Source organism: Anomaloglossus baeobatrachus, chromosome 3, assembly GCF_048569485.1.
Source record: "Anomaloglossus baeobatrachus isolate aAnoBae1 chromosome 3, aAnoBae1.hap1, whole genome shotgun sequence".
Taxonomy (NCBI): Eukaryota; Metazoa; Chordata; class Amphibia; order Anura; family Aromobatidae; genus Anomaloglossus; species Anomaloglossus baeobatrachus.
In genome coordinates this window covers 653,059,525-653,069,695 of record NC_134355.1, presented here as the reverse complement: position 1 = coordinate 653,069,695, position 10,171 = coordinate 653,059,525, and positions in this window count along the sequence as shown.

Sequence of the window (10,171 nt, the reverse complement as noted above, 5' to 3'; positions counted from 1 at the left end):
CCACTGCTCCCATTGCAGGCAATGCCCTCTGTTTCCCAACTTTAAGTTGGCCTACAGCTTTGTTTCTGCCACCTTAATTGTCTGCAGTTACCATGACCATAGCACGTGTATCCAGCTTAAGCCAGCAATTGGGAAACACCTCCCTATAGCTAACTGTGCATTGATGGAAGTATTTTGCTGAGGTCAAACCCCTCACCTGGGGTTGCATGTGAACCCCTCTGTGGTGACGGCTCCACTGGGTCTATATCACATCCACATAATGGGACTAGTGGCTGGAAAATCATTGGCTTAATTGAGGCCCCTAAGACACTAAAAAGAGTAATGGAATGATTGCTTTAAGGCCCCGCTACACGCAATGACGTATCTAACGATATATCGCCGGGGTCGCGGATTCCGTGAAGCAAATCCGGCGTCTTTAGCGACGTCGTTGTGTGTAACAGCTCTGAGTGAATGTTATCGATCAAAAATACTCACCTTATCGTTGACACGTCGTTCATTTTCATAAAATCGTTGCTGTTGCAGGACGCAGGTTGTTCGTCGTTCCTGCGGCAGCACATATCGCTATGTGTGACACCGCAGGAACGAGGAACCTCACCTTACCTGCTGCCACTCACAATGAGGAAGGAATGAGGTGGTCGGGATGTTACGTCCGCTCATCTCCGCCCCTCCGCTTCTATTGGGCGGCCGCTTAGTGACGCCGCTGTAACGCCGTACGAACCGCCCCCTTAGAAAGGAGGCGGATCGCCGGCCACAGCGACGTCGCTAGGCAGGTAAGTATATGTGACGGGTCCTAACGATGTTGTGCGTCACGGGCAGCGATTTGCCCGTGACGCACAACCGACAGGCGCTGTCACTGCGTGTAAAGCCCCCTTTACTCTAATTACCAATCTTGTGCATGTAATTCTGTGTACCTTAAACTGACAAGCAAGGAAATATCTAATAAAACATAACAACGAGAACAACAATGAGATCGATATAACCAGCGGAAAAAAACCTGCATCTGTTAGAGCCATGTTTGTTGCGCCAGAATTGATAGATCAACAATCTCAAGGTTACAAGTCTATGATCTTGATGTTCCTTTTTCCATGGTGTGCAACATAATCAAGAAGTCATGGAACGGTAGCTAACCTCTCTGGATGTGGACGACAGTGAAAAATTGATCCAAGGTTGCCACGCAAGATAGTCCTGATGGTGGATAAGCTCCTCCAATCAAGTTTCAAACAAATTCAGGCTATCATGCAGGCTCAGGGTGCATCAGTATTAGCGCAAGCTATCCATCAACATTTAACTGAAGTGAAACGCTATTGCAGTAGACCAGGGAGGACCCCACTCCTGACACAGAGACATAAAAAGCTAGACCGTAGTTTGCCAAAATGTGTTCAGTAAGCCAAAATCCTTCTTGAAAAGTGTCTTGTAGACAGATGAGACCAAGATAGAGCTTTTTAGTAAAGAATATCAATTTACTGTTTACTAAAAAAAAGGAATGGGGCCTACTAAGAAAAGAACACAGTACCTACAGTCAAATGATGGTGGAGGTTCAAAGATGTTTAGGGGTTGTTTTCTGCCTCTGGCACTGGGTTTCTCGACTGTGTGCAAGGCATCATGAAATCTGTAGATTACCAAAGGATTTTGGCTTGCAATGTAGTGATCAGTGTCAGGTTTTCTGCATTAGGTCATGGGTCTTCCAGCAGGACAATGATCAAAACACACTTCAAGACACCCCCAGAAATGGATGGACACAAAGCACTGGAGAGTTATGAAGTGTCAGCAATGAATCTGGATCTAAATACCATTAAATACCTGTGGAGAGATCTTAAAATTGCTGTTGGGAGAAGACGCCTTCATATATGAGACCTGGAGCAGTTTATAAAGAAGAGTCCAAAATTCCAGGTAAGAGGAGTAAAAAGCTTGTGGACGGTTATAGGAAGCGACTGAATGCAGTTATTTATTCCAAAGAGTGTGCAACTATCTATCAAGTTGAGGGTGCCAACAATTTTGTCCAACCCATTTTTGGAATTTTGGGTGAAATTATGTCCAATTTGCCTTTTTTTTCTGTTGTTACAATAGAAACAAAGGAAATTAGCAGGTGTAAGAAAACATGTATAATTGCAATGATTTTCAGGGATAAACACTTTATTTTCTGAGCAATTTCAAGGGTGCCAACACTTTTGGCCATGACTGTATACAGTTTTCTTATGCAGTAGGAGTTGACGTGACAGACCTCAAATTAATTCTTCAAGGCAGATATTGACTTGTGGTTACAGCTGCTTCTTGTACATGATTAATACAAGTTTGAGTTGATCTCCGTGGACTTGTATATCTGACCGTACCAGAGCTGAGCTGTAATTAATACAGACATCCAACCGATGTAACATGATCACCAGCAACCCAGATACTTTATAGCCTGATGTCAGTCAAATCATAACCACGGTGGGAATGTTCTGCCTGATTCACAAATCACTGGGGAAGCTGCAGAACTGGTCAGAAGTAGAGATGGGCGAACCTGCAGATATTTGTGTTCGGCGGGTCAGGACGGACTTAAAAAAAAAGTTCGGTTTGGGACCATACTTGAACCCGAACATCTAACCGGACACCGAACCTCAAATAAGTCTATGGGGGCCCAAACATTGTGTGTTAGTAAGGGCTAGGTGGATGCAAAGCAGCAGAATTATACTAACCAAGTCTCCAGTGTCTCTGTCACATTGCTTCTGGGTCTGCTCATTAGCTTTCATGCATATTCACTGCTTCCCCGGCCCTCCCACTCTGACAGCGTGTGTGATTGGTTGCAGTCAGACTGCCAGCATGCTGGCATTTTTGATTGGTTGTGGAGTATAAAAATAAATAAGTAAATAAATGAAAAAATGCCGTAGGGTCCCTCGTATATTGAAACCCAGCAGAGATAAAGTAGATGGTACAGCCCAGAGCTGTGTGCATTATGTTGACTGTGTATCAAAATACAAGAGATACAAGAAATACAAGTGCTGTTTTTTAAATTATTTAAATAATTATTTAAAAAAAAAAAAAAACAGTGTGTGGTCCCCCTCAATTTTGATATCCAGCCAAGATATTCTCAGGCTGGGAAAGCCCATGGGTATTGCCTCCCCAGAGTAAAATAACAGCCCAAATTGTTATATCCATTAGATGTGACAATTCCAGCACTTTACCCAGCTCATCCCAATTGCCCCGGTGCGGTGGCATTTGGGGTAATATAAGGGGTTAATGACAATTGTGAATTGTCAAAACATCACAGCTGTCATCAAGCCCAAGGTTTAGTAATGGGGAGGGGTCTATGAGACTTCCCATTACTAACCCTGTAAGTCAAAAGAAATAAACACAGAAAAAAATCCTATATTAAAAAAACCCACAAAAAAACCCACCCTATTTCTTTAATCTATTACCCCCCAATACACCCCTGCAGGTTGGGTTCGCTCATCACTAGTCAGAAGAGGACATGTCTGGAAAAATTTATCTTTGAGCGAATTATGTAGTCAGAATTCTATCAATGGATGAAACTGGAGTCCTTCAACCTTCAAATCTCTATAACTCCAAGTATTCCTCAAAGTTTCTCACTATACGCTTTCTTGGGACATATCTGGTTTTCACTGCTCAGGACTCAAATCTTTAACCACTTAAAGACCAGGCCATTATCCTCCATTACCGATAACGCACATTTTTGGGTTTTTCATACATGCAGTTTAAGAATCTTTAAAAAGTTTCTTGACCGTATAATCAAATATTTATTATTATTTTGTAGTGATATATGGAGTATAATATTTATGGGTTTTTTCGTTCTCTTTTTTTTTTGCTACTTTTGCGTAATGTCAGTAGGCAAATAAATGAAATATGTGTCTGTTTTTCCCATTTTTGATTACCACAACCACAAGGGATTACTGAAATACATATCAAACTTTGTTCCGTTTGCCGTAACAAATGTTTTATTTATCAAAGATGTAATTTTTTTTTTTTACAAGGGTGGGGTTAGTAATAGTTATATGCATTGTCAGCTTTTTTTGTTTATTTATTCATTTATTTTTCATTAATGTAACATTTTGTCCTTCCATAAATTCTCAAAATACCTTTTGGGAGCATTTCAATATTTAGTTCTTTTTATATGATTTCCCCTGTAACTGGAGCTTGCATATTAGCCTCAGTTACAGGAGAATCAGAATTCTGGCTCCATAGCAGAGCTGGCTGGGTCTCTTAGGAACCAGAATTTCCAGTTCACTCCCTACAGCTGGTGATCAAAAGACTGTCAGGTCAGGAGGTAGTGTCATTAGCGCTTGCTATGTATTTTGTACACATAGTTCATCGTTTAGTATACATCGATTGGGAAAGTATAGCATAACTGTGCCTTGTCCTGCATACTTGGTCTTATTCCTTTCCATGGAAATGAGAATAAGTGAGATGTAGTACTAGACATAAGAAAAAATATGGCCCTGTAGCGGGTAAACCTGAAGGCTGCATCCACACAGGGAGTAGGATATATCAATTCTACATCAATTGATGTCAGATCTTCCACAATTTCCACGTAGATTTGTTGCACATTTTTCTGTAGACTTGCTACACAGATTACCATAGGCATTACCAATGGTGGAATCTTGCGTCAAAATCAGTAGCCCACATTAAAACTTTGTACAGTGGGCAATATTTTATGTGGAATTCACCCAGATTTGTATGCAGTATATGGATGACATTTAGTAAAAATCTAATCCACTTTACAAGTATTTTTACACCAGAATTGGTATTTTTTTTATTCTCTGCACTTCTCAAAAAAATGCAATAAAAAAAAATCAGAATCTCTTATGTACCCCAATATACCCACACCTCGTTGATGGCACCACCTCGAAACGCGCGTCAGGCATAGGGAATCCAGTGCTATAGGGACCTGTTACGAGGGGGACCCGGGGAAGCGTGCCAAGATGGGAAATGGACTGCTTCCGCCGGTCAAGGTCCACTGTGCGGTGTAAGGGACCGCCGCTATGGTGGGTGAAGAGTGAGCGGGTTGCTGCTAGCGATCGTCTGGAATGTCACAGACGATCTATGTACACCGATCTGCCCTAACCCGTGAGGGTTGTATGGCACAGATCTCACGGCTCGGTGTACCTGTTGCACGGGGAAGCACAGAGGTGCCCACGCACGTGTGCCAGTGGAAGTCACGAGAATATGGCACGAGGGTAGCACAGAGGTGCCCACGCACGTGTGCTTTCAATAACCAGGTGAGTCCAATGGAGACTTGGAGCTCACCTGGGACAGGAACACGGCCTGTTGACGGGGGTACTGCCGGAGCAGCAAGGCAGGAACACGGCCTGCAAACGAGGTACTGCCGGAGCAGCAAGGGCCAAGCCCACAAGAGACAGTAATGCCTGAGCAGTGGCGTGGCAGCACGCTGCCAGACATCCAAACATAGAAGGACGGTCGCGCGCCGCCATGATGGCAGGGGGAGCTTTTAAGGAGGTGCAGCTCCACCCGAGGGCGGGCGCGAGGCGGAGATGACGGACTTGACCCAATCAGGGTCCACGACGTCCCAGCCTGGCCAGTCAGGATTCACCACGTCACCAGCCTTGTCATCAAGCCGTGTGACGTCAGTGAGCGAATCAGGACCCACCACGCATTGCACATGTTCACCCTCCTGCCTCTGGGAAATAGAGGCGGGATCCTCGGTCTCACAATGTGGAGAGATAACGGGAATCTCACTGCTTCCCTGAGCAGTAAACCTCTGCACATTGCGCAGCCTCGCAGACCTTCGGGGCCACTGAGCAGGAGAGTCTGCGGCAGGCCAGGAATGGGAGACCGCTTCACTCCCTGCAACAGGAGAACCACTAGGTGTCACCCTTCTGCTGCCTCTCTGAGAAGGTATCTCCTGCACACTGCACAGTCTGGCAGACCTTCGGCGCTGCTGAGCAGGAGTACTCGTGGCAGGCAAGGAATGGGAGACTGCCTCAGTCCTTGCCTCAGGAGAGCCACGAGATGTAACATTACCCCCCCGTCTAGGCCCCCCCCCTGTCCGTGCTCGAAGGCCGCTATCAAACCCGGGGCGCGGATATGATCCTCCAACTCCCAGGATCTATGCTCCGGACCACGGCCGGCCCACTCCACGAGGTAGTACCTCTTGCCCTGTATGACTTTTGTCTCCACAAGTTTTGCCACCTCAGGGTCGTCGGACGGGGAGTCGGTTTGAGCCAGCAGGGACCCCGAGAATTTATTAAGTCGTACGGGTTTCAGGAGGGACACGTGAAAGGTGTTGGCTATAGCCCAGCGTGGAGGGAGCTGGAGTCGATATGCCACTGGGTTTACCTGCTGTAGTACTTTAAACGGACCCAGATACCTAGGGGCGAATTTGGCTGCCTGTACCCGTAGGTTAACATTCTTAGAGGACAGCCATACTAGGTCACCAGGGGCGAAGGATAGTGCAGGGCGGCGGCGAACATCAGCCGTTGTCACCATCCGGTCTTTAGCCCTTTTAAGAGCCTCTTGGGTGTCATCCCAGATTTCCCGGGCCTTGGTCGCCCAATCCTCCACTCTAGTATCGGGTGACGTAATGGGCATCGGAACCGGGATTCTGGGATGTTGTCCGTTATTGAGTAGGAACGGAGTCTGGCCAGAGGATTCATGGACCGAATTGTTAATGGCAAATTCGGCCCAAGGAAGGAGGTTAGCCCAGTTGTCGTGCTGCGCGGATATAAAATGGCGGAGGTAAGTTACCAAGGTCTGATTAGTCCTCTCCACTAGTCCATTGGTCTCGGGATGGTATGCGGAGGAGATGTTCAGCTCTATCTGCAGGAGCTTACAGAGCTCTCTCCAGAAGCGAGACGCGAACTGGGGACCCCGGTCGCTCACCACCTTGTCAGGCATGCCATGCAACCTAAATACATGCCGAATGAACAAGGTGGCGAGAGCACGTGACGTCGGGAGTCGTGGGAGAGGCACCAAGTGGACCATTTTAGAGAAGTGGTCCGTGATGACCCATACGACCCTGTGCCCTGCTGACTTGGGCAGATCTCCCAGGAAGTCCATCCCCACCACTTCCCAGGGACGATCCGGCACTGGCAGTGGGTGAAGAAGACCTGCCGGTCTCTGCCGGGACGGCTTATTCCGAGCACACGACATACAGGCTCCCACATATTCCTGTATGTCCTGGGGTAGTCTCGGCCACCAATAATGCCTGGTCACCAGGTCTCTGGTCCTTTTGACCCCGAAGTGACCCCCGACCTTGGAGGCATGGGCCCACGATAGCACCTCGTTCCGTCGTTCAGGGAGAACGAGGGTTTTGCCAGGTGGCACCTGGTCCAAAGAAGTGGGAGTGACCATCCTCAAGCTGTCCGGGGGTAGTATAAGACGAGGCTCCTCCTCGTCCTCTTCCAACACAACCATACAACGTGACAAGGCATCGGCCCGTACGTTCTTCTCACCGGCCAGGTGGCGGATAATAAAGCGGAACCAGGAGAAGAATAAAGACCAACGGGCCTGCCTTGGGTTCAGGCGTTGTGCTGTCTGGAGGTATGTGAGGTTTTTGTGGTCAGAAAAAACCTCAAATGGATGCTTCGCACCCTCCAGGAGATGCCGCCATTCCTGGAATGCTAGTTTCATCGCCAGTAACTCCCTATCCCCTATGGAGTAGTTCCTCTCGGCCGGAGAAAAGGTCTTGGAGAAAAAGAAACACGGATGTTTCCTTCCTCGTTCGTTTTTCTGGTACAGGACTGCACCTGCACCGACCGAAGAGGCGTCTACCTCCAGTAGGAAGGGTTTGGAGATGTCTGGACGATGAAGGATGGGAGCTCTGGAGAAGTGAGTTTTGAGAGTGTGAAATGCCTCTACCGTTTCCCGTGTCCATGCTTTGGGATTAGCGCCCTTGCGGGTAAGGGCAATGATGGGTGCTGCCACCGTCGAGAAGTTGGGAATGAACTGGCGATAATAATTGATAAACCCCAAGAATCGCTGGATCGCCTTCAGCGAGCGGGGCTCAGGCCAGTTCATCACTGTCTCCAACTTCCCCGGATCCATTGCTAACCCCTGACTGGACACTATGTACCCCAGGAACGGCAAGGATTCCTGTTCAAAAACGCACTTTTCCAGCTTAGCATATAACGAATGGGTGCGGAGCCTCTTAAGTACTCGGATGACATCCCTCCGATGGGTGGTAAGATCGGGGGAGAAGATAAGAATGTCATCCAGGTATGCAACCACGGAAAGATACAAATCCCGGAAAATGTCATTCACAAAGTCTTGAAATACGGCGGGGGCATTGCAGAGTCCGAAGGGCATTACTAGATACTCGTAGTGACCGTCCCTGGTGTTAAAGGCGGTCTTCCACTCATCGCCCTTTCGGACTCGCACTAGATTATACGCCCCGCGTAGATCCAGCTTTGTGAAGACCTTTGCCCCGCGGAATCGATCAAATAGCTCAGTAATGAGGGGCAAAGGGTATTTGTTCTTGATTGTGATTGCATTTAATCCCCTGTAATCGATACAGGGGCGCAGATCCCCTTCCTTCTTCTGCACAAAAAAGAACCCTGCACCAGCCGGTGAGAAAGACTTGCGAATGAACCCCTTCGCCAGGCTGTCCTGAATATATTTGGACATAGCCTCCGTCTCTGGAGCAGAGAGTGGATACACTCTGCCCCTAGGGGGCTCGGAGCCTGGCTTCAGGTCTATTCGGCAATCATATGGCCGGTGGGGAGGAAGAGTATCTGCGGCCCTTTTGGAAAAGACATCCCTGTAGGCCTCATAAGGTGTCGGTAAACCCGGCCCCTCAGTATTCCCTGAGGACCCAACCGACCTAATGGTAGCGGGTGGTTCGGTAGTCACGAGGTGCTCTCTACAGGATCCTGCCCAGGATGAGATCTCCCCTGTTGCCCAGTTGAGTATAGGAGCATGCTGTCTCAACCAGGGAAGGCCCAGTAGAATCTCATCCGTCCCCCCTGGAAGCACCAGGAAGGACACCTGCTCATGGTTGGTGTCCCGGTGGTACATCCATCCTGAGAGGGATGGTGATCTGGGTGATAGGATCGAGTAGTATGGACCCGTCGACTACCCGGACCCTGAGTGGCTTGGGCAACAGAACCAGGGGAACTGAGTATCGGGTTGCCAGGGAGGTCGAGATGAAATTGCCTTCAGCGCCTGAGTCCAAGCAAGCTAGAGCAGAGAAGAGAGTAGTGCCGAACTGCAACTGGGCGCTGATAGTCAACCTAGAGGGAGAACCTGGGGCAGAGGAGACCACCTTGGACACCTCCATTGACTCCACGGAGTCGCCTACAGGACTGGCTGGGGGACCTGTCTGATGGAAGACGGGAGTCAGGCGCTTTTTAGGCCGCGAAGACGTGGGTGCTGAAGAGACCTCGAGCCTTCGCTCCGCCTGGCGGATGTCTATGCGAGAGGCAACCTGAATCAAGGACTCTAAAGTGGCAGGCACCTCACGTGTGGCCAGTGCGTCTTTGACAAACCCTGCCAGGCCCTCCCAAAACACAGGGACAAGGACCTTATCCGGCCAGTCCAGCTCTGCGGCCAGTGTCCTAAAGTGTACAGCAAAGTCCCCGACTGAAGCAGACCCTTGCCGAAGTCGTAGGAGGCGCAGCGCGGAATTGTGGGTGACTTGAGGCCCGAGGAACACCATTCTCATGGCCCCAAGATAAGCTGCTAAGTTATTCACCACACGATCTCCGCGCTCCCACAACGGCGTGGACCACTTCAGCGCTCTCCCTGTGAGCAGGGACTGGACGAAGGCTACCTTCGCCTTCTCGGTAGCGTAAAGAGTCGCGGACAGCTCTAAGTAGGTGGTAACCTGGTTTATAAAACCACGGCACTCAGAGCTGTTGCCGCTAAAGCGCTCTGGAAGCGCAAGGCGAGGAGACCTTCCGCCCAATAGCACAGCCTGGGTAGCCGCCTGGGTGGCGACTGTCGTCAGAGTAGTCTTATCGGAGGAAGACTGCTCCACTGCTGCCAATCGTGACTCCAACTGCTGCACATAACGCAGCAACTGCTGCTGCTCTTCAGCCATAGCCAGACCTTTGGCGCGACCGTAATGTTACGAGGGGAACCCGGGGAAGCGTGCCAAGATGGGAAATGGACTGCTTCCGCCGGTCAAGGTCCACTGTGCGGTGTAAGGGACCGCCGCTATGGTGGGTGAAGAGTGAGCGGGTTGCTGCTAGCGATCGTCTGGAATGTCACAGACGAT